The sequence below is a fragment of the Lepisma saccharinum genome, chromosome 10, assembly GCF_977018435.1.
Source record: "Lepisma saccharinum chromosome 10, izLepSacc3.1, whole genome shotgun sequence".
Taxonomy (NCBI): domain Eukaryota; kingdom Metazoa; phylum Arthropoda; class Insecta; order Zygentoma; family Lepismatidae; genus Lepisma; species Lepisma saccharinum.
Window position 1 is genome coordinate 46,856,412 of NC_139238.1, and position 23,301 is coordinate 46,879,712.

Here is a 23,301-nt window from a genome sequence, read left to right on the forward strand (position 1 = left end):
AATGTGACCCTCCAGAGAGAGTTCAAGAATTAAAATTTTCTGTAGAATCTATTAATGGAGCAGTAAAAACAGAATGAATGAACAGAACTCGTGGAAAATATAGTGCAAGAACAGAAAGTCGAAATAAAGGCAGCAGGAGGAAAGGTTAATTTTCTCCATGAGAAGGCTAAAAAGATGAAAGTATATATTTCACCAAGAAATTCAGGAACAGACAAGCACATTTATAAGAAGGGTCAATGAACTGCAGGAAAACTTCCATAATTTACAGATTCGACCAGAAACCTCTTCTGTATATTACCTGATTCAATTGAGCATGGAGGAGCAATCAGCGGAAACATATCTGTGTGAGTTAAATGTAAGTTTCAACCTAATGCAAGTGCCTGAGCACTATAGATTCGCATTGTTATCTAGGGTTTTCACTGGCAAGGCTGAGCATTGGTTAGCTGGTAATATGGACAGCTTTGTAAATTATGCTGATTTTTGCACATACTTTAACACGTTCACTGCTGAAAGCGCCGATCGCCGTCTGGGTGATTTCTCCCGATATGCATTGGATGCCGATTGGCGCTTCGCGTTCACTTCGTGCAGAGTTGATTTTGGCGGGAGATCATCCTGCCAGTTTTACTGCAGCCATTGTCGTACTGAATGTGGCGGTAGATGAACTTTAGATTCAGTTCATTGTTGCATTCGTTGCGAAGTACTGCAGAAAATGAATCGTGAAAGATGCGGGGAAATGAATCGGCCTCTTACTTCATCAAGGGCTAAAAATATTGATATCGAGAGCATGACTATTAGTGAACTGGATAATATATCTGTCACGTCACAGGTACCCTTAGGGCTAACAGAAAAAACAACCCACAGACAGTCACACGAGCGAAACTCAAAAAGGGGGAAAGCACAGTGAAATACTCTGATGGAGGCATCATGATCGGCAAGTTGCGCGATAAAAGAGATGTGCTTTGTGTATCTACAGATTTTTCAAATGAATTAGTTGAGATCATAAATAAAAGAAATGAAAAACACATGAAACCACTTCCGATTGTACAGTACAATTGCTACATGTCGGGAGTAGACGGACAGGATCAAATGATAGCTTACTACCCAAGCGATCGCAAGACAATAAGGTGGTATAAAAAACTGTTTGTCCACTACGTACAGCTTATGGTTTTAAATGCTTTCCACCTCCACAACAAATACACTGTAAACAAAACAATGAACCTATATGATTTCAGATTGGTTATAATTAGACACTTGCTGTCCTTCAAATCAGCCAGACCGGAAGTTCTTCCAACTTCTTCGAGAAAATCAGATCATCTACCAACAAAGTGTACGCAAGGACCAAAGGGAATAAGAATGCGGAAGAAATGTCGGGAATGCAAGAAAAATGGAAAGAGAACCAACACTATTTACAACTGTGTAATCTGTCCTGGTACTCCTGGACTGTGTTTGCATCCATGTTTTTATAATTATCACAAACAAGTGCTCCCCTGTGCATAGCACCACGCCATGAAGGCGTATAGGGGGTGTGGGGGTAACGCCCTACACTTAAAGTAATGATCTGAAAATAATGTCTGCATGTCATGTAAAGAATATGTATAAGTTTTGATGTACCAATATTTTGTTTGCTGTATGTACAAGTAATAAGTATGTAATTTTTTATCTCTAAAAACTAAAGCAATTATTTGTATAACATTGTATGACATAATAAATCATAATTTTTAACAACTCCCTCAGAATTGTGTGTTGTGAATGTAGCTAAAAACAAAAGTATCAGTGGGCGCCTTTCGGCGTCTTCAGCACAGAGCAAGGAAATTTGATGCTGTGTGCTAATGGCGCCGAAAGGCATCCACCACCATATTTGTTCATGATGACTTCCATAACAAAAAAAAAAAACGTGTTTTATGTTGTCTACTAACTACAAGGAACCATAAAAGTACATAATGTGGAAAACAAAAAATTCAACACCTGGGGTAAGTATTCAAATTTTGATCAGCAGTGAACGTGTTAAGCACGAATTTACCTCTGAAAAGGTGAAAAAAGACAACTCGTGGCTGTGAGGAACCAGAGGTATTCTCGTCTTGTCCACAACAACTTAGAGACTTTCGCCTGGAGTGTCTACGCAGCGTACAGAAACCTAGCTGACAATTTTAATGAAAGCGAAGTTCTCAATTTGATCATTGGAAAGTTGTTGTATCTCATTCAAAACCTCTGTCTGGCGCACGCTCCACGAAATGTGGATAAAAGAACGTAAAATACAATTATTATACGTAAATTTCTGCTGACCGAATATACATTTTCAGGCTTTCAAATGCAAAAAAAAATGTTCCTGATATAAAACTGGTAGATATTCCCGAAAGCTTAAAGATGAGAGTGTTAGGTGGTAGAGAAGTAGAACTTGATATTAGTGGCATGAATTTTAGCACCAAAGTATTCATTTAAGAAGGTTTTGGTTATGACTTTCTATGACTGTGCTTTTCTAAAACCGCATTATGCAGAAATAAGTTTTAGCAAGAATGAAGTTAATGTATTATTCAGTAACACTCCTGATCAAGTGAAAGGGATCCTCTAGATATATAATTAGCGCGGTAAATCCAAAAGGTCAAGGATGAGGATAGACTGGATGTATAAAACCGCGCACCTCACAGAGAAGGTCGATATAGTAAATATTTGGATTAATTCCTATAAGCAGGAGTTATTATATTGCTGGTGTGGAATTTAAAGGTTTTATTCTATAGATCGACCACAAGGAAAAAACCTTGGGACGAGAAGTCCCCGTGCAGCTTTCCCTTCTTCCCTCCACCTCGGGCCATAAGGAAGCATAGTTCACTCTCCCCCTCCCCCACTCGTGGGGGTACGGTGCACAGGACTCGCGGGTCTGCGCAGGTTGTTTTGCTCGTGGTTCCACTATAGAAGCAAGAAGATTGCTGAGTTTGAAGTGCTATTGAAAAGTACTGATTCAGTTTACCGCTTATCGAATCTTACATAGCTTTCTACAAAGGTCTTTCTGGAGAAGAAACTAGATATATGAAAGCCTTGAGCTCTATTGCACCATCATGGAATCATTGCCTGAATTCACTGTTTATTGGTTGCTTAACTATCCTGGATTTCATTCTATTTTGGATACTGTAAACTACATTCCTCCTGAGCTGTTTTCAAAGGAAGAGAAGCATTTATCGGTGAAGCTAAGACTTAGTGTCAGAATAATTCAGATATTTAGATATTCTTTATGTACTATTTTTTTTTCAGAACTTGTAAATTACAATTTCTTCAAAAATTTTGCCCGGACAAGGGGCAGTTGTAACGAACCTTACTGTTTAAGGTTTTATATTTGTAAAAATGTTACTTATTAGTTCAAATAATGTTCAGAATATCACAGACAACTACAGTTAGACTGGTAAAGTTGTTGGTGGAATTTGAAACATGTTTGAAAATGCATCATAATCTACCAATGATGATGTCAGTTTTTGCACTTGCCAGAGGAAGTTAATGAACCTGCCTGAATATTTTCAACTAACAAAGGGCACTGTTGAAAAGAGATACATTATATAATAGTAGAGTTTGGAATACCCAAGAAGCTTGTTAGCAGCCCTGGCCCAAAACCATGGTAACGGTTGAAGTTTTTGCGTTCGATGACGTGTGATCGGCCAAGTGAATGCATCACTTCAATGTGAATTCACGTGAAATGACAAAACGACAGTGTTGCAGTATGCAGATATTAAACACCAGAACAAGAACAATGTCTAGATGAGGATGTGTACTACAGTCTGTGGAAAAGGAGATGTGATAACCACTAACGCCGTCAAACGGTTGGGCGGGAACTTTACGTCACATACCATGAAGAAGTAATAGGGTCTGAGCTGATTATGTCCTTTGCGATTAGTCCACTCAGAATTAGTTCACTTCATCAAATGATTTACTAAATCTCATCAATTTACATTGTCGAATTCATTATTTGAGTTTTTTTGGTTTAGGGTCAACATCTTCACCGAAGAGAAAATTATGCTCATTTCTTTGTTTTCGTTGACCCTGTACATCCAGGTGTGTTATATACAGTGTACGTACAACTATAGATTGAATTGTATATGATTGTATCTTCTCCAAATATGATGTATAAAGAAACAAACTGCCGGAGAACTAAGTGAGGTGAGTGTACAATTTTATATTACTATTATAGTGGAACCACAAGCAAAGAAACCTGCGCAGACTCGCGACTCCTGTGCACCGTACTCCAGTGTGGAGGGGAGGGGAAGAGTGGAGCATGCTCACTTCTAGTCCGAGTTGAACAGGAAGGAGGAAGGTTCTTTTTCTTGTGGTCGCTCTTGTAAGTAAGGGGAACTTTGATTTTCCATTCATCTATTTTATCACTTCTTCATCATCTCAATTGACTTATATGACCGGAAGAGCAAAGTAAATTTATCAAATATAAATACAAACACGTACCGTTTAATAAATAACCAAAATGGAATGAAAAGTTAGCAGTTTGTATTTTTATTGCTTTTGTGAATATGTAGGGAAAAAGCGAGAGAGAATTGTACACCAATGGCAAAGAAATGGTAGGCGAAGTATTTACCAGGATTATACTCCCTACATTCCTGCTCATGATAAGGAGTCGAAGGCATCTTGCTTAAGGATCTTTCTTCGATGTAAACCTAAAAGTTGACTTTTCAGATTACGTACATAATCTTCTGGGCAGAAATGCGCACTGCAGATTCTAGCATTAGCATGATTCACGTTAGCGTTCTCACACGAATCCAAAGCTCGGTGACCAAAGAATCCTTTTGAAAAACGTATATAACGTATATATTATGTTCAACGTACTTGGAAGATGTATCTTGTGCTGAACTAAAATAAATAATAATAATATGTGGAATTGCGGTATCTCGAAAAGTCGGTACCGGGATCGGAAAGAAAAATTCCGTCCCTATCCCGACTACAGCAAATGACTTCCCTACTTTTCTGGGTCCCGAACAGTCGGGAAATACCGAATGGTCATTTTAAAACGGTATTAATTCTTGACGTTTTCTGCATTACAAGTGTCTGGAACTTATCGAAAATTGTTAGTTTTCATTCCAGAAATGCAAAGAAAATCACTTAAGGTGAAAATGAGAATTTGAGATTTCCCGACAAGTCGAGAAATTGCGAATATTTCCCGTCCCGAATGTCGGGATTTTAAAAAAAATTCCCGTTCCGATCAATAATATTCTGTCCCGCATAACAATAAATAACTATCTATATTTATTTTCAATTTGTCTGAAGCCACAAAATGTAAATGGGTGGAAATGCTCATTTGTGTACTCGATTTCGTGTGTTCAGTTTCTGGCATGGTTTCCTATCTGCATAGTGCAACACTAGCGCATAAATTTGGAATTCATTTCATGGATAAATTCACCTCTTACCGTCGTTTCGTCATCAAGAGTAAACAACGGATTGGCCCAACCTATACTTCAAATAACCTTGCTTGTTAGTATGATAAAAGTATGCACCAGTGAAACAGAAAGTAAAATTCGTGTGGGTATTGATGTGTCTGACAAATTTATAATTCATGATGGGTTAAAACAAGGAGATGCATTATCTCCATTGCTCTTTAACTTTGCCTTAGAATATGCTGTTAGGAAGGTAAAAGAAACTAAAGAAGGACTAAAATTAAATGGTATGACTCAGTTGTTAGCATATGCAGATGATGTAGACTTATTAGGGGATGATATAAATACAATTAAGAATAATGCTAAAATATTTTTCAAAACTGCTCAAGAGTTAGGTTTGGAAGTTAACAAAGAGAAAACTAAATATATGCTTACAGGCCGAAACCAAATGTTAGGTAATAATCAAAATCTAATTATTGATAACAACTTGTTTGAACCAGTTTCCAAATTCAAATACTTAAGGAGTAATATTAACAAATGAAAATTATATTAAAGAGGAAATAAAAAGTAGGCGTAATTCATGAAATGCATGTTACTTCTCTCTTCATAAACTTTTGTCTTCTCGTTTAATATCTAAGAAACTAAAAGTTAAAATATACAAAACAGTAATATTGCCTGTAGTATTATATGGGTGTGAAACTTGGTGCCTTACATTGAAAGAGGAACACAAATTGAGAGTATTTGAAAATAAGATCCTTAGGAAAATATTTGGACCTAAAAGGGATGAGGAGACAAGTGAGTGGAGAAGGTTACATAATTTAGAACTACATAATTTGTATTCATGTCCAGATATTATTAGAATGATTAAATCAAGAAGACATAGGTGGGCAGGCCATGTGGCACGAATGGGAGAGGAAAGAGGAGTTTACAGGATTCTTGTTGGGAAACCTGATGGTAAGAGACCTATAGGAAGGCCAAGACGAAGATGGAGGGACAACGTTGAGATGGACCTAAAGGAAATCGGTAGAGATGGAAAAGAGTATATAGATCTTGCTCAAGATAGGGACAGATGGAAGCTCGTGTTGCTGCAGCCATGAACCTTCGAGTTTAAGAAGGCTAGAGAGTTAGTTAGTTAGTTAGTGTTGAAAAACAAAAGAGAGTGAGGAATCAACAGGAACATGGTAACAGAAAATGGAATGCCAGTGTTATTGGTTTGCATTAATTTAGTTTCTTTCTAGTGATACTCGAAAATAATAATTAAGTACAGAAACTTTTGTGTATTTACGTTTGTCTTGTCCAACGTTAGTGATTGTAATTTGATATGCTATAGAATTGTTCTTTTCCCCTTTACAGGCATCAAATTACAAAACTAAAGAAATCTAAGTAAATTTGTATGTTGCTTTAAGTCCACATACAATAGGAGATATAAGTAATTATAAAACTGTGCTAAACTTTGAAAACAGTGTTGTGTTTTTAAACCTAGCAAGCCCTAGAGAATTAAATAGAGTTTCATGCTCCCAACTCAAGAAGCAGCAGACTAACTTTGTACCGATTAGTGTCAAACTGGAGGACGTTGCAAGTTGATAAAAAGAAAAGTTTCTGATTGATATTTTATGGATATTATTATAAGTGTACATAATTTGTCTTTAGTACTGTCATTCAAAGCTGTATGGTGCCAGTCTAATCTTAGTGGAAATGAATAACCCTTGTTTGGCCTATACCAGCAGTAACACAAAAGACTTACATAGAAAGAAAGAATACAAGAAATTGCTAAATCCACTTCCTGCTTGAATGTAGATAAAACAAAGCTAATTTCACAGTGTCCTTCATCCCTCTTTTCGAAGAATTCCGAAACCACCTGACCCGGCATTAGTGTAGCATGTGGTTTAAATACACCCACCTATCTTACCACGAGCTTCAAGCAAGAATTGGCAATGAATGGTTTATTTCCCACAGCGTTAACTAAGTTACAGTTACAAGCCTTCACGATCACCTTTGGGGGTTCATCCCATCTGCTTCCCAGGAGGGTGGGGTTTTATCCAGTGTTTCTAAGAATATTTGTGGAATGTCATGTGCTGGTCTCCCAACCTGTCACAAGAAAGGGTGAACGAACCTTTCAAAAGGACAAATGTAGAGACGGGTTGTTGCTTTTGGCCACTTTCCTAACCAGTCAAAATCTTTGATATTAGTGGAAAAAATTCAACCGATACTGCCAGTACTGGCCGATACCGATACATTGGTATCAGTATGGGCTCAGCCCCAGTCCATATATCACCACAAAAGTGGACATTAATCTTACATTTGTCACACAGCATTTGACAGTGTGACTACTACTAATGGTTAAACTCTACATCAGAATAAGGGGAATAGCTCCAAACTAATTAAATCATGTATACAAGACAGAGTGCAAAATATCCAAGTCACAGTTACCAACATCAAGTCAAACAGCAGAAAAATATTTAGGATAGCACATCAAGCCTTGCACTTCATATTATACATTAACGACAAACTAAACAAACACAAAGGTAATTACATATGCCGATGACACAACAGAGATAAAAACAGAAATCAACACTGATCATAATCAACCAACTGACCCAACCTGCTTTTTCCATTAGTACAAATATATACGTATACATATATACTGTAAATACCTTCGCCTTGTTCTTATTTGGTTGTTTGCCACAGTTGCCACTATTTTTGAGGGGCCGTTGACCCACTGTACCATCTCGAGAGTGATGTTGATTTTCTTTTAATCAGCAGATTTCAATGTTTTACGTGATATAAAATTAATTCCAGCAAGCAGAAAACACACACAACCTAGTTATTTGATCCCAAAGTATAACTCACATAAGTAAAAACCTGCCATTTTGGAGCATTTTTTTTTTTTATGAAAAGCTGTTTGTATGCACACTCAAATAGCAAAAGAACGCTCAAGTCCCTATTGTTTTATTGTGATTTCATCATGCTACAAATGCAATTTGAACATTGATTGATTTTGATTTACTTCTCTTAATCACATATTGCGGAGATTTAGCAATTACTTAAGATTTTGTTCAATGTATGCTTTCGTAGTTAGGTTAGGTAGGCCAGGTTTCGTTCTCTTAGCATTAAAATAAAGTCCCTAAATGCATTCTACTAAGGTTCCGATTTACTTTTACATTAATTCCCACTATATTGAACGCAACTCCAACTGGCGGCTGACCTTGACAGATATGTCTGGCCCTTTCTGTCCCCCAATCGTCTTCGGGTGTGTGGCTCGATGGGCATCAACAAACTCAGTTGGGAAGTAAAAGCTAAAGGGATCACATCGGTCTCCTGAAACAACGTTGACAAGCGTACTTCTGTTCTTGCCAGTTGACTTTTTGCATGTTTGCTTGTGAAACTCCCTCGTGTAGGACCACGTGTGCAGTTGTACCATTAACACCCTGCTGATTTCTGGTGCTGGCAATATCGTTGACCGAGAAGAGTCTCTCTTTACGGTACATTTGGCAACATGTGGTGTACCCAACGCTCATTTGTTTCATCGCACAAACAATGTTCGGTACCTTGTGACTCGAAAGTGCCTGATTTCAGTCGAAGAAAATACAGCTGATCGCTGTAACCCAGCCGCCAGTTGGAGTTGCGTTCAGTATAGTCTACGATACTTACAGTCGCTTGTCAATGGAAAATACATTGCATAAGGTAATTTTTAAGTTGTTTCTTTTCAACATAATTTTTTTCTGAAATCCAAACAGTGCTCATTACTTTAAGGAAGGTTCAAATTTCGAGTGACAATGATTGCAAAAATTCTATGATACTTAGTCTTCCTGCTACGAGAATTTGACAAAAATCATAAAACAATCGGAACAGTTATCAGTCCAAAACCTAACATTTTGACATAAAATTATAGTGGCTGCTGTGAAATGGGTAAATGTCTGTTATATCGGAGACACATTTCCATCGGATATTTTCAATTTTAAATGGTTCGTACTTACCAATTGTGTATTGCGGAACATAGTTGAAGGTGCCATTATGCTCTTTACACGAAAACAACTTTGATTTTTCACATTACGAGTAATTCTTTTGGCTCCTTTCTTCCCTTGCAGAAATATGGCACGCACAGCTGTGGACCATCGTGCGTCGTGCTTGTGTTTTGTCGATTTGGAGTGGGTACGCAGTGTTGCAACCTTCTTAACCAAAAAATACCTACTTTCATGTTCATTATGTCATAACAAACCACGGTATAATTTAACAATACAGGGAATTTCTCCAATTTGTTTGAAATTTCGGATACTTACTAATTTGGGTCTCCTAATCACGAATCTGCACTTAAAATTTGGCGCTCACGTATATAAATTCCTGAATTATGGCTAGCCCCACTGATCATTGGTGCTAGCCCCACGAACCATTGGCGCATGGTTAGGTTAGGCTAGGTTAGGAAACATAGTTAAATTTTAGGGTCGTAGTAAGAACAGGAATATATATATTTTGTTCTTTAAGTATTCGAAACGGAAAATCTTGCTATAAATAATGAGCAAATGTGCATTGTCAGTTGCTATGACTGACCCTCTTATTTTGCAAGTTTGACACGTGAGCGCCAAATTTTAACTGCAGATTCGTGATTAGGAGCCCTAATTTAGTGAGTATGCCGAATTTCAAACAAAATGGAAAAATTCCCGGTATTGTAAAATCGCTCCCAAACCATTGACGGATAGCCCCAAAAACCATTCACGATACTCCCAAAAACCATCCACGATAGCCCCATGAACCATTTCCAGCAAGGTTAGGTAAGCATAGTTAAAAAAATAAAATTCTGGTAAAAAAAAGGCACGTTTGGAAAGACTGGCGAGACCGCTTGACTTCCGACGCTTGCGCCATCTGCAGGTACATAATGGAAACAACGGCAAAATGTTGTCGCTTTGCACAAAATGCAAGTTTATTATATCAAAAGTGCTTATTTCTTGTTGTGCAGCATTCTATGGTGAGAAAATACCTCCACGAACTTTCAAAATACTACACAAACTCATTTCCGTAAGTAGTTTCTTCTGTAAAAATGAAGAAATGTGTCTCCGATATAACAGACAATACCGGACCACTCTCCAATTTCTATAAAATTTTGCCTACTTACTAATTTTGGTGTCCTGATGACGTAACTGTAGTTCATATTTGGCGGTCGCTTGTTAAAATTGTACATTTACGTCTAGAAATTGTAAAATAACCTTGCGATTTACCACGCTGATACACAGCAATTCGGAACCATCTTTCTTTCGCAATTCGTTAATGGTCTTCCTTTATGCACAACAATCTTGCTGACGTAATAATAATAATATTTTATTGTCATTAAGCTTGTACAGCAATAGACAACGTCAAGAACATAATACATGTGAAATATATTATAAAATAATATAAAATTATAACCCATTTTATGTTAAGGTGCACTAAAATACAATATTTTTAATTTCAAGAAATTCTTGAGTTGAGTACAATGGTGTAGCAACTAACCAGGCATACAGTTTACGTTTAAATACATTCATAGGCATATTTGTCACATCAAGAGGTAGCTTATTAAATAGTCTTAATCCTAGAGCTTCATAACTATTCAGGGATTTTGAGAGTCTGTGATGGGGTATATTTATACGCCTGCTGTTTCTTGTAGTATAAGAATGTACATCTTGTCTACTTTGTAGCTGTCGCAATTTTTTCTTTACATACAACAGCACAGTGTAAATATATAGATTTATCACAGTCATAAATTTTAACTTAATGAACAGTGGCTTACAATGAACTAATTTGTGTGAGTTGGTAATTATTCTCACGGCTTTTTTCTGCAGTATTAAAATTTCTTGTACATAACTGCAGTTCCCCCAAAGTAAAATTCCATATGAAATAATAAGACGAGGAAAGCCTACGAGGTTAGGTTAGGCCTGTTAGGTTAGGTTCCATTAGCATAAATACAAAGGAAAATTAATATTTTAGCTACGAGAACTATGCCTTGTCTTGCCTGTTGATTTCTTCATGTTGGGAAAATGGCGTCTTCCGTGGAGCTTTTGTTCTTATCGTAGGGTTACGTTACGTTAAGAAAACATAGTTTATTTCGTTTTTTTCTCGATTTCCATACTTGACCGCCAATTATTACATGCAGATTCGTGTTTAGGAGTACACAATTAGTGAGTAGACGACATTTCATAGAAATTGGAGAGTGGTCCGGTATTGTAAACTCGTTCCCAGACATTTACCGAATAGTCATGTTGGGTGCTATATTCATTTGCAGCAAGTCTTTGGGCTGTTCTGCTTCACTGTAAGGTCATAGACATACTTTACTTTGTGGCGTTTCTATAACTTTTGACAATCTTAACGATGGGAATGGTCATTATAATTATATTGATGAAGGAACACTAACAAAGAACACCTATGGGCAGGCGGGGATTCGACCCAGAACATTGGTGGCGAGCTCTCTCTTTACATGCGTGTGTCGAATACGTGGATGCACGATTATTTATGAACATATCACAATATTTTGAGTACATATTAAGAAAATATGATCTACAAACACACAAAAAAATTCCAACATCGCTGGGATTATGGTAAAACTTCGATGATTATTTCAGAATAATTTTTTGCCATGTCATAAATATTAAGTTTTATCCCTGCACTAAATCCAATACATACCTAATAAACACACACCTGAAGCAAAACATGTAACATTGCTGGGGTTAAATGTTTATATCGTCACATGGCGTAACTGTACACATCTGCAGCGCAACTTTTGCTACAAACAAAACATATGTCCGACAAAAACTAAATAATAAAATTCAGAATTACGTGATACATTATACCATTGGTTACCTTGAAAATTACATTCAACTCTGACTACAGTGGAAAACTACTTTTTCATTGAAAATTCTTTGGCTTGTGATTAAAAGCACACTTAAAATAACCTTTTATTCACGCCAATTTCAAAATACAACTTCTGCTATTTTCTTCCGGCGGAAGTTGGGGCTCGTCACATGCAGTATAGCCAGCTATTAAATACAGTAGTGGCATTAATTCTGGACACTTCTGTTTTGATTCAAGTTTTGATTTTAATTTAAATTTACGTTTTTATTGAAGTCAAATTTTCAGGAAATAGACAAACATGTTTTTATGTTCAATGTTTCAAAAAGTGAGCACACTAAATTATAATTAATAGTAATAATAATAATTATACAGAAAATGTAACTAAGTAACTCGCACAGTGGCGAAGCGTAGAGTTCCTAGCAGGGTAGGCACAGAAGTGCGATAATTTCCATTAGTTGCTTAAATCTGTAAAAAGAAAGGGAGGGGGGAAGGCTATGTCATGGAGAGTAGTTCAATGTCTCTCCAGACCGCTTCTTTACTTGCCAGTGGCATGACGTTTTCAAAAGTGTTGTTACCAGCCATCAGTACGATAATTATGTCTTAGACGTTCTCCTCCCACCCACCAGATGTCATCGATCTAGATTTTTGTTCATTTCTGGGTTTTTTATTTGTTTGTATTTTTTCAACCCCTGATTTATTCACACACCTCCAGAAAGAACTACCAATCATGAGACATCGCGAAAATACAACGAATAGTGCTCGAGCGCTGTTGTCAATTCTTCATCACTTTTTTCTAAATTTATTTATTTATTTTGCAATTGAAGTGAAAAGGGCTAGAAGAACTCCATAATTTTCGGGTCAGTCTGACGTTTGTGCCGTAAGCAGACGACAGAATTCCGCACTTTCAGCGACTGTCAGTTTGGTACGTTCTATTTCTGCCAACTTAGTTTTTCTTAGCAAGACTTCCTCGCACCGAGGAAAACACCATTGTTATCTGTTGTCTAACTAAAGGAATGGTTGTAGTTAATTCCAGTCTTGGCTTTCTAGATAAATAAATTTCTGACACCTGTATGTGCAAGTAAACATAATTTAAATTTTGAATATTTTCGTCTCATTTGTTCTGATCTATGCTAATCGTGACGATGAGAATGTATGGAGAATGAATTAAAGATGATCAGGAAACACTGACATGACCACAATTAGGTCACCTGGCTTCGTAACGTGTTAGGATGAAGACTATGGGGCTTTCAAGAAAAAACATAAGTAAAGGTGACCTCTCTCATTCAGTGTGTATACTTCGCATCCTAGTTTGTTCTACCCCTTGTGTTAGTAGACACCTTTACGTGATGATAGAACATAGGATTCTTGTTTGGGACCCGGCAACACGACAGGTTACTATGTAACATATAAACAGGTTATAATAAATGTAGTTGGTCGAGAGAATAGAATCCCAATTTTCGGCGCAATTGAGCTCTTTTCTGCTAATCTAATGTGACAACACTGGCCTGTTCCGCCAGACCTGAAACAGACATGGCCCTCGCAATAACCCCATAAACCTCTTTGTCCTAAATCCAAAAAAGTATTCCCTTGCATTGTACTCTCATTGACCCCCTTCTTCTCTTGTTATCCCTTCAAGGTAAACGAAACTGCCTACCTCTTCCGCTTGTGTCGGCTGCATAAAAATATGTCTGCTTGTAATATTTATTCAACGGCAGTGTTAACGCATTAAATAACCGTTTCAACATTTTAAATATTTTGCTGTCACTTGCCACTGCTACTTGCAAAGGAAAATATAGTTGAAAACATTTTAGAAATGATTGTTATAACAAGGAAACATGAAAGACCAAAAGTGGGTCCTACCTTACTGATGATTACATCTTCACTCAATTAAGAACTCGATTGTTCTTGTTGTTCTTGCATTTTAGTCCAGCACTTCCTTGCATAAATCTGATCGCTGCACACGACACGAATCACAAACATCAGCTCTACAGTCACGAAACTCGCGCTCCGAGTCAAGCTCCCTTCTAGCGTCCTGAGCAGGAGGCAAGTTTTCACAGAGGGAACACGAGCGAGGGAATCCCCGTTCACGATAAAAATAAATTATTCTATTCCCAGCGAAAGTAAAACTACTTTGTAAATATAAGGCGTAACTATCATTTTAATTTACGTAATTTGGTATGAAGACTTACTTTACAAATACAGGGTGATTCTAAAGGTATAGTACAAACGAAAACCACAGATACCTCCCATGAAATAGAGACGAAAGTTCACCTTCCACTTTGCCGAGAGATGCCTCCGTGAGGAGCTAGACAACGCCGAAAACGTGTGAAAATGAACTTCACACCTCTGTACAGCCAGTACCAGTGAAGATAGAAAGGCGGAACAAACGAAGTCAAAAGGAACACCAAAGTCGCCAATCCGAAAAACACTAGGCGGCAGCTGCGCAACGCATGCGCATGGGGTTCCACAAAGAAAATAGGAGTGTCACGCAAGACAAGTGAAGGGAAAGGGTAGCGATCGACAACGGTAGGGAGAAAAGAAGCTATGAAGCATGAAGTAACAATTGCACAGCGGGAAACAAACACCATGACTGAAGCAGTGCAGTCGAGAAAAGTAGTGCGGGGTTGCAGAACTACGGGAGGACGACGTAGGATGTAAAAACACACCGATAATGCAAGCAAAGTGGTCCGTGACACTCGACAGGCAACAGACGCGTACATGGTTCGGGGCAGAAATGGCGGCGCTGGCGGTGCAGCGCAAGGGGAGTCCCAAAAACACAGTCGGGAGACACCGCAGCAAGAACAAAGCACGGTGCAACATAAGAGAAAGAGGACCGAACGGGGAATGGTACCTGCCAAGGAGACAACAAATGCGGGACGAGGGATTCCCCGTAGCAGCACCGAGGGGATGTCACACAGAGGTCGTGCGCCAGCAGGACAAACACAGCAACTACGGGCACAGGAGGTTATTGCTAATGAAAGGTGCACGTACAGATAGGACCACGTACCCCGTACTGATGTTGTAATAAACGTCGTGATGGGGCCCAATCAGCCTCTTAGAAATGAAGCAGGAGGCACATCGCTGGGTGGGAGCGGGCGAAAGGCTGCTGGAGTGTCGTACGGACCCCACCACTCCGTACGGTGGACGACACTAATGGACGAGGTCGGAATGTTTCCATCCCGATCACCAGGTCCACCGTTCCCACACCTGACGCGGCTGTTTGCTTCCGAGCGCAACCCCAGCCGAACAACTCGAGTCCCTCCTCGGCCGCAGCCTTCCACTCCGAAACCAAGCGTGGCCTCACACCACCGCAGCCGCACACTGCCGAGTGGGTGTGAGACCGGGCCGAGCAAGGCTGGACAGATAAACTGCGTGGGACAATCGTGTAATGAAGCTACGTGGGGGTATGCACGTCTGTTCAACTGCTGGGTTACCCCACATTGGTGTACACAAACACCACACGATCGTACGTAGTGCTCCCCGTCGGCTCGAGCAAGACGGACGAAGTACGTGTTGTGGGTGAATGGGGCAAGAATGAAGGACGCTACATGTGTTCCACGATGACAAGGCCCCAGAGTACATGGCCCCACCTGACGGCAGTGGTCAGGTAGTGAAGAGCACAGGCACGGGTGGCTCAGGAACGTCAGCTGATTGTACCACAGCGCCGTGCGGACGTGTGGGCTGATTGGAAGTGCAGCGTCAGGGAGCGTGTCAGTGAAAGAGCCGGTGCGGTGGTGGTGTGCTTGACGTACGACAATTGAGTACGTTGTTTCGAAGCCGTTGTGACCAGTGTGTGTGTGTGTGTGTGCCACCTGTGCATTGCAGTACAGTATTCCATAATTGGCACTATCCTCACCGTACCATGGAACGCTACACATTTGTAGAACTGAGGGACATGCATTTTGTCTACGGCCTTGCAGATGGCAATGGCCGAGCAGCTGCACGCCTTTATCGCGGACGGTATCCGGAGAGGCGACAACCCGACAGCAGGTTGTTTTCGAACGTGCACCGTACCCTTGGTGAATCGGGTGTGTTACGTGCAGGCCATCATGTCGGTCACCCAAGACATGTGCGCACCGCGGCGGTCGAGGAGGACGTACTTGCTCGCGTGGACGACACACCGTCCACTAGCACCCGTAGCATTGCACGTGCAGTGGGAGTATCACAGTCGACAGTGTGGCGTGTCCTTCATGATGATCTGCTGTATCCCTATCATCCACAGCGAGTCCACGCGTTGCAGGCTGTGGATTACCCACGACGTGTGGAATTCTGTCAACGACTGTTGCAGTTTTGTACCGACGATCCCCGTTTTTTGCGCCATGTGCTTTTCACGGACGAGGCAACATTCACCCGTGAGGGCATCTTCAATTGCCGAAACAGCCATGTGTGGGATTATGAAAATCCACATGCAGCAGTCGAGGTGCACCATCAGACCCAGTTTGCAGTGAATATCTGGGCAGGTATCATCGATGAACAGATTATCGGTCCATACCTGCTGCCACCACGTTTAAATGGCCGCCTCTATCGCACCTTTCTTGCATCAGTCCTTCCAGATCTGCTAGAAGATGTACCCCTCAACGTGCGACATCGTATGTGGTTTCAATTGGATGGAGCGCCTGCACATTTTGATGGCACAGTGCGAACCATTTTGCACCATACCTACCCACAGCGCTGGATCGGCAGAGAGGGCCCCGTCCCCTGGCCCGCCCGTTCGCCTGACATCACACCAATGGATTTCTTCTTGTGGGGCCATGAGAAAACACTCGTCTACGAGACCCCGGTGCCTGACAAGGAAACATTGGTAGCGCGGATACTTGCAGCATCGGCCGAGGTGTGTACCATGCCAGGGATTTTTGATAGGTTTCGCCAGAATTTCCTGCGACGCTGCAATGCCTGCATTGAATGTGGTGGTCGTCAATTTGAGCAACTTTTGTAACAACGTCAGTCCGGGGTACGACTACGTACTACGTACTATTCCTATCTGTAAGTGCACCTTTGCGTGGCAATAAACCTCCTGTGCCCGTAGTTGCTGTGTTTGTTCTGCTGGCGCACGACCTCTGTGTGACATCCCCTCGGTGCTGCTACGGGGAATCCCTCGTCCCGCATTTGTTGTCTCCTTGACAGGTACCATTCCCCGTCCGGTCCTCTTTCTCTTTTGTTGAACCGTGCTTTGTTCTTGCTGCGGTGTCTCCCCACTGTGTTTGGGGACTCCCCACGCGCTGCATGTGTTTGTTTCCCGCTGTGCAATTGTTACTTCATGCTTCATTGCTTCTTTTGTCCCTACCGTTGTCGATCGCTACCCTTTCCCTTCACTTGTCTTGCGGGACACTCCTATTTTCTTTGTGGAACCCCATGCGCATGCGTTGCGCAGCTGCCGCCTAGTGTTTTTCGGATGGGCGACTTTGGTGTTCCTTTTGACTTCGTTTGTTCCGCCTTTCTATCTTCACTGGTACTGGCTGTACAGAGGTGTGAAGTTCATTTTCACACGTTTTCGGCGTTGTCTAACTCCTCACGGAGGCATCTCTCGGCAAAGTGGAAGTGGAACTTTCGTCTCTATTTCATGGGACGTATCTGTGGTTTTCGTTTGTTCTATACCTTTAGAATCATCCTGTATAGGTTCCTTGGACTTTCTGTTTATACTACGGGGTTGGGTGAATCGACAAGACCATCAGCACTCTGACCAGAAAACGAAGTCAGAACTACAGTACTCCGTAATTTCCAATTTCACTTACACGTGTCGATGAAAGGAAGGAAAACCTAAGTTTCGTACAAATTATGAAGAATGTACAATGAAATAGAAGTGTCTCTGCACGAAGAAAGGCTAATGTTTATAAAAAATGCTGGTACACCACAAATTTCCAACCCTGGTGGAAATACAGTGTTGCTGATATTCTGTTCGTCCTAATGGGTAACACCGCGAGGCCGGCCTCACGAGCACGTTATAAGCATACGTACAGTACTCGTAAGATTAGGCTTCCCGCATATACGACCGTAGGACGGAATGTGAAGAGATGAGGCCCCAGCAAATGTGCCTCATTCCGTGAAAAGTTCGTATACTGGACAGGGTTAGAATTTTTTTGTAATTATCATAAATGAAAATTCAAACTTTTCCATTGCATTACATATGGTTTGACGAAATAAGTAAATACACCTTTAAAAGAGTAATGGCGTGGGTAGGCCCGGCCTCCTGGCCTCATAGGACGCTTCGCCACTGAACTCACACCTGTAAAATGTTCATTCAGTAAAAAGTAAATTTTGGCACACACTCATTATGGTTATTGTAACTGCGTTGTGTTAATAGTTTTTTGGGATATCCATTCGATTTGATAACTGCCTCGATTCTTCGTGGCATCGAGTCCACCAAACACTTGAGATCTTCCGGTATTATCACCCTAAACCATGACTGGAGGATGGCCTCTAACAGCTCCCTCTTGTTACTGGGATTCCGACGCGCCACCAAAACTTTCAGCCTTGACCACAAGTTCTCAATCGGGTTGAGGTCGGGACTGTTCCCGGGGCAAGGCAGAACAGTAATACCATGATCCCTGAACCATTGCTGATTGATTCCAGTGGTGTGACATCTCGCGCCATCCTGCTGAAAGATGCACCGCTGAACGTTACCCCCAAACAAATCACGAATAGTGGGCAGCAATTTTACTTGTAAGACCTGTTCTTGGTATTTTTTGGCATTAATGTTGCCTTCTAACAGTGCTAGGCACCCGACACCATGCCGTGCCATGCTTCCCCACTCCATGACACTGATAGGATGCTTCATAGTGGCGGTGGTGCAATCAGGTATCATGTCTTCACTTTTTTGGCGATGCACATACCTGATACCATTACTGCCAAAGATGCTGATCTTGCTTTCATCGCTCCAAATTATAACGATAAAATCTTGCTAATTATAAGGTAAATCAATTAATCGCCGTAATAAGCAATAACATGTATTGGATGGTGGCTGTACACCGAGAGTTGGACGGCGGAGTGCGGAGGACTAGCCTGTTTCCCGAGCGAGGAGGCCGATCCTCGGGCTAAAAAAACATAAAATACAACTTTAGTACCAATGATCAGATTCACCTGAAATTTAAGACGGCGCAGCAGCAGATTATAATCAACAAAATCCCAAAAGCAGAATTTGATAGGAGATGAATTAAGCCAGATATTAAAGATTAAACAACGAGACTGGACAACAATAACTACAGACTCCCTGGCACTCTCTTCGGAACGAACGTACAGGTTACAATGGGGCCCGGTCTTTGGGTAACCTCTCTTCGAGGTACTTTTGGAGAAGGGTCAAAGAACTCCAAATACACGGGCGAAGATAGCAGGACAAGATCCTACGACTTGAGGACGGTTTACCAACGCTTGGCAAGAGAGGGTACCGTAACGAACCTTTTGAATAGCAAATAAATAGACGAGCGGAGAAGCGGAAGACACAGTTTTACTCAGATTTTCTTCGACGTGTTATCGTGCACAATCTCTCGCGAACCACCCGCGCAAAGTATCCGCTTTGTGTGTCGCACCGTTCCGTGTTGTGTTTATTTCGCACGTGGTTGTTTACTATCAAGATGGAGTAGAGACAGCGAAAGGCCCCGCTAAGGGGGGCGTCCGACCCAGTTGCCACGCTTGAAGATGCGGAAATGCAATCTTATCGCCAGGAAACCATCTATTGACCACGCCGCCAAGCATCCACTTCTCCACCACGGGGACTTCAGTCAGAGCCGACAAAGGTAAGCCGGAATGGACGTGAAAATGGATAAGCTTCGTTCGCCCCGTCGTGACATCCAATGAACTCGCTTAATTACATAAAAAAATCTCGAAGAGACATTGCTTATTACGGTGATTAAATTGTATCAACTATAATTTTAACATGTAAAACCGTACAGCTTCCAAGTATTCATTTATCCAAAGTATTTAACATTCGGATTGTACGACGCTATAAATTGTCAATATAATTATATAACAGTGATCCTAGTTAACCTCAAACGTAACAATATAAAGATTAACATTCAATTACAACAACATAAAAGGAGTAGTGTTTTGTCGTACAGGTTAAGCTCCTACCGGAACATGGTTTTCCCGGAAAAGAAAAAATAAATGTCAAATTAAGAACAGTTTAAATCAATGTAGCTAACTTTAAACATGCCGCCGAACTATTTTTGTACTAATTACTCATGTCTATTGGATTGCCGAGATATGAATGCGTGAGTGAATGTATGAATGAAAGGGGCAATGATGTAAATGTTTATGCATGTGCTCTTTTATAGAAATTACATTATATATAGAACTAACTCTGTGGTGTGATTTGTTCTACCCTATGTAATCTCTTGGGCTCCGACTGATGGCACTTAGCCTGGGACAAAAGGTAAATAGGTTATTAATGATTGCCTTTTGTTTATTTGTTTAATTGTTTTTGTGGGTTTGACATTACCATTGTAATGTAGAACCAGAACGTCGTCAGGCACGTTAAATAAGTAGCCGAGGCGTTAAAAAATTACTTTAACCCAATCTTCTTGTGTCCACTCCCTGTATGCTAACGCCCATTGCACACGCTTTTTCCTCTGCTTTTGGTTGAGATAAGGTTTCTTTCTTGCGACCCTCGCTCGTAAACCATTTTTACAAAGTTTTTGTCGGTCAGAAACTACTACTCCAGAAGTTCTCAAAATGGCATTAACATCTTTTGCCGTACGCCGGCGATCTTGTAGAGAAAGGCGACAGATTCTACGACAGTCTTGACCAGTTAATTTTGGTTTCCTGCCACTTCTTGGAGCAGTTTGTGTGTTCCCAGTTGCTTCATACCGCTTGTAAAAATTTCTAACGCCTGACTTTGAAGTACCACCACCCAACCTTTTTGCTATTTCTTTATAAGAATAACCTTCATTATGAAGTGTCAATGCCTTACTCCTTTTACTTGGTGACCAATCAGCTCGTTGTATTGTGTTAGGAGCCATTATTTGCAATTTCAGTATCACTTTTCAACTTGCTCCACTACATAGAGTAGGCTACCTAACGATGTTCATTTCACAAAAGTCAGCTGCCAAGTGCAGTAAAGAATGAAAACAAAGAGTTCAGTTGGTTGAAAATACCAATAACAATACTAATAAATATACAATAATCAAACAACAATGCTGCAGTAAGGTGCGAAGGATTCTAGAGGTCAGCGAACGATGTACACTTCGCAACATCTTATTTGACCGCCCCGAAAGATTTCTAAGTCCCTAAATCGTAAACTTAGCAACATTGCACTTCAGCTCCAGGTGAGAGTAGCCAACTTTGAGTAGGTCCTTCCACTAGACGGTGATAGGTTTTCAATTTAACGCTTTCCATGAACTTAGAAACTATAAACCGCTATTATAATACACAATCAAACAGAAATAATTAATTGGAAAAAGAACCTTGAAGGATATTTACGATTCTGTTTGCTCGACTTGAAATTTGGAGGGTTTGAAACACTGAACAGAGTTTTCCTCCACCTGGAGGAAATTGCCATCAAGTTTGTGCAGAAAGAAGCAAATTTGTGAGGAGTTTATGCGACATTTTATTTACAATACCTTGCATAATATCGAACAGTTCTCAAAAACCTCGTATTTTACACGACTTGTCGAGAAAATGTGCTTGAAATACAGGAAGGTGGGAGCCTTCATAAACGTCAACATGTTTTTAAGGGTATAACGTCATTAAATTAACGTAGAGCAGTTGGATAGGCGCTACTATCCTTATTTTTCATCAAGCGTGAAAGGTCGCGGGTTTAAATCTCACCCTCTCCTCTTTATATTTTATTTTTTTTTTGTTTGCTGAACAGATATATATTCATATATATTTTTGCTGAATAGAGATCGTTGATATTAGAATATTTAAAAAATGAATCCGATGCACACTTGAGGGTTATTTTTCTGCGCATATTTCCCCTTAGAAGTTGGAGATTTCCAGGATTTAAAGTTAAAACTTTTCTTTTTAGTTATTGTTCATATGTTGTGTTAACACACACATAATAATTAATTCACAAATCACATATATGTATTCAGGATGAAAAATGTAATGTTATTTAAGTTTTTTATTGTTTGTTCTTTACTGACACCTAAAATATTGATTATTTGATTTCGATATACTAAAGAAAGATACACATTTATGTTAAGTAGTGATGTAGTGCAGTACTGTAACGAAGGAGAGCGTTTAATGAGTTCAAATTGCTAAGATTGGTAATTTTATGTCAGTTCCTTCGTAATGACTGTTGTCAAACCCCTCACCACCATCTTACCATGTGTCTAAAACTAATAGTAAATCGCTAATTAACATAAATAAATTGTTATTGCGACGAAGGCCGACTCGATAAGATACTACTAATAAGTATTTATATACTGAGTGACAAACAAAAAATTCAAAACCTCATAATGATCGTTAATTCCTCACTGCTTTGTATCTAAAATGTTTGTCTTCTTTGAACAGAAAATACGAGTATCAGATATAACAAACTTTCCGCACTAACTTTGCAATATTCGAAACCACCATTACAGACTTAGCTCTATTAACTTGATTCTGCGCATTCCACGTGGCATGTGACTTCCTCCTATCATCGAAATAACTTTCTCTTACTATTTCCTTTCCTCTCGTGAAATACAGAGACTAATGTTAACTTCTTAGCACGGTGGATAAACTTTACACCCAACGATATACTCCTGGAAAAAATCCTGCCTAGTTGGAGAATCGAACCTACGACCTCCCTCGTAAGAATCAAGCACGCTACCTCTTCTCCAGGTAGCTCATGTTAAAGTTTTCTACCAGTTTGAAGAAACTAATTCACACATAATGTCATATCTATAATTTCCTCATGGCAATTTTCATGAGGAAACGAATTCAGATAAAATCGAGAAACGCTGAAAGGGAAAAATGATGAACATGTCTATTGGCGTTTTGTCATATTTTGTAAATTGTGTAAAAATTCCGTGTTTTGAACAAGCAATTGTTTAGTTACGAAGTATTTTGTTGTTTGTTTAAAGTAGGAACAGGAGAGCGAAAAGGAGTCATTTGAACCAGACCCCGTTTGACAAGAAACTTCAGATTTTTTCCAAGGTTCGAATCTGGCTCTGGTCGGAATTTATTCGGCCTATACGTATAGGGC

The 23,301-nt window shown here is 40.1% G+C and overlaps 1 protein-coding gene across 2 annotated transcripts in view; it reads right to left on the reverse strand.

The window, feature by feature from the left end:
* LOC145994344 (solute carrier family 22 member 18-like) overlaps window positions 1–12,320 on the reverse strand; it is a 70,400-nt gene extending 58,080 nt beyond the window's left edge. The window contains exon 1 of one of the 2 annotated variants that reach the window (XM_083130461.1): window positions 12,192–12,320. The gene's annotated coding sequence lies outside the window, so the exon portion shown is untranslated. Of the gene's footprint in view, window positions 1–12,014; window positions 12,145–12,191 lie in introns of those variants that run through there. The other variant, XM_083130463.1, reaches the window with a different exon arrangement.
* Between the last annotated feature and the right edge of the window lie 10,981 nt (window positions 12,321–23,301).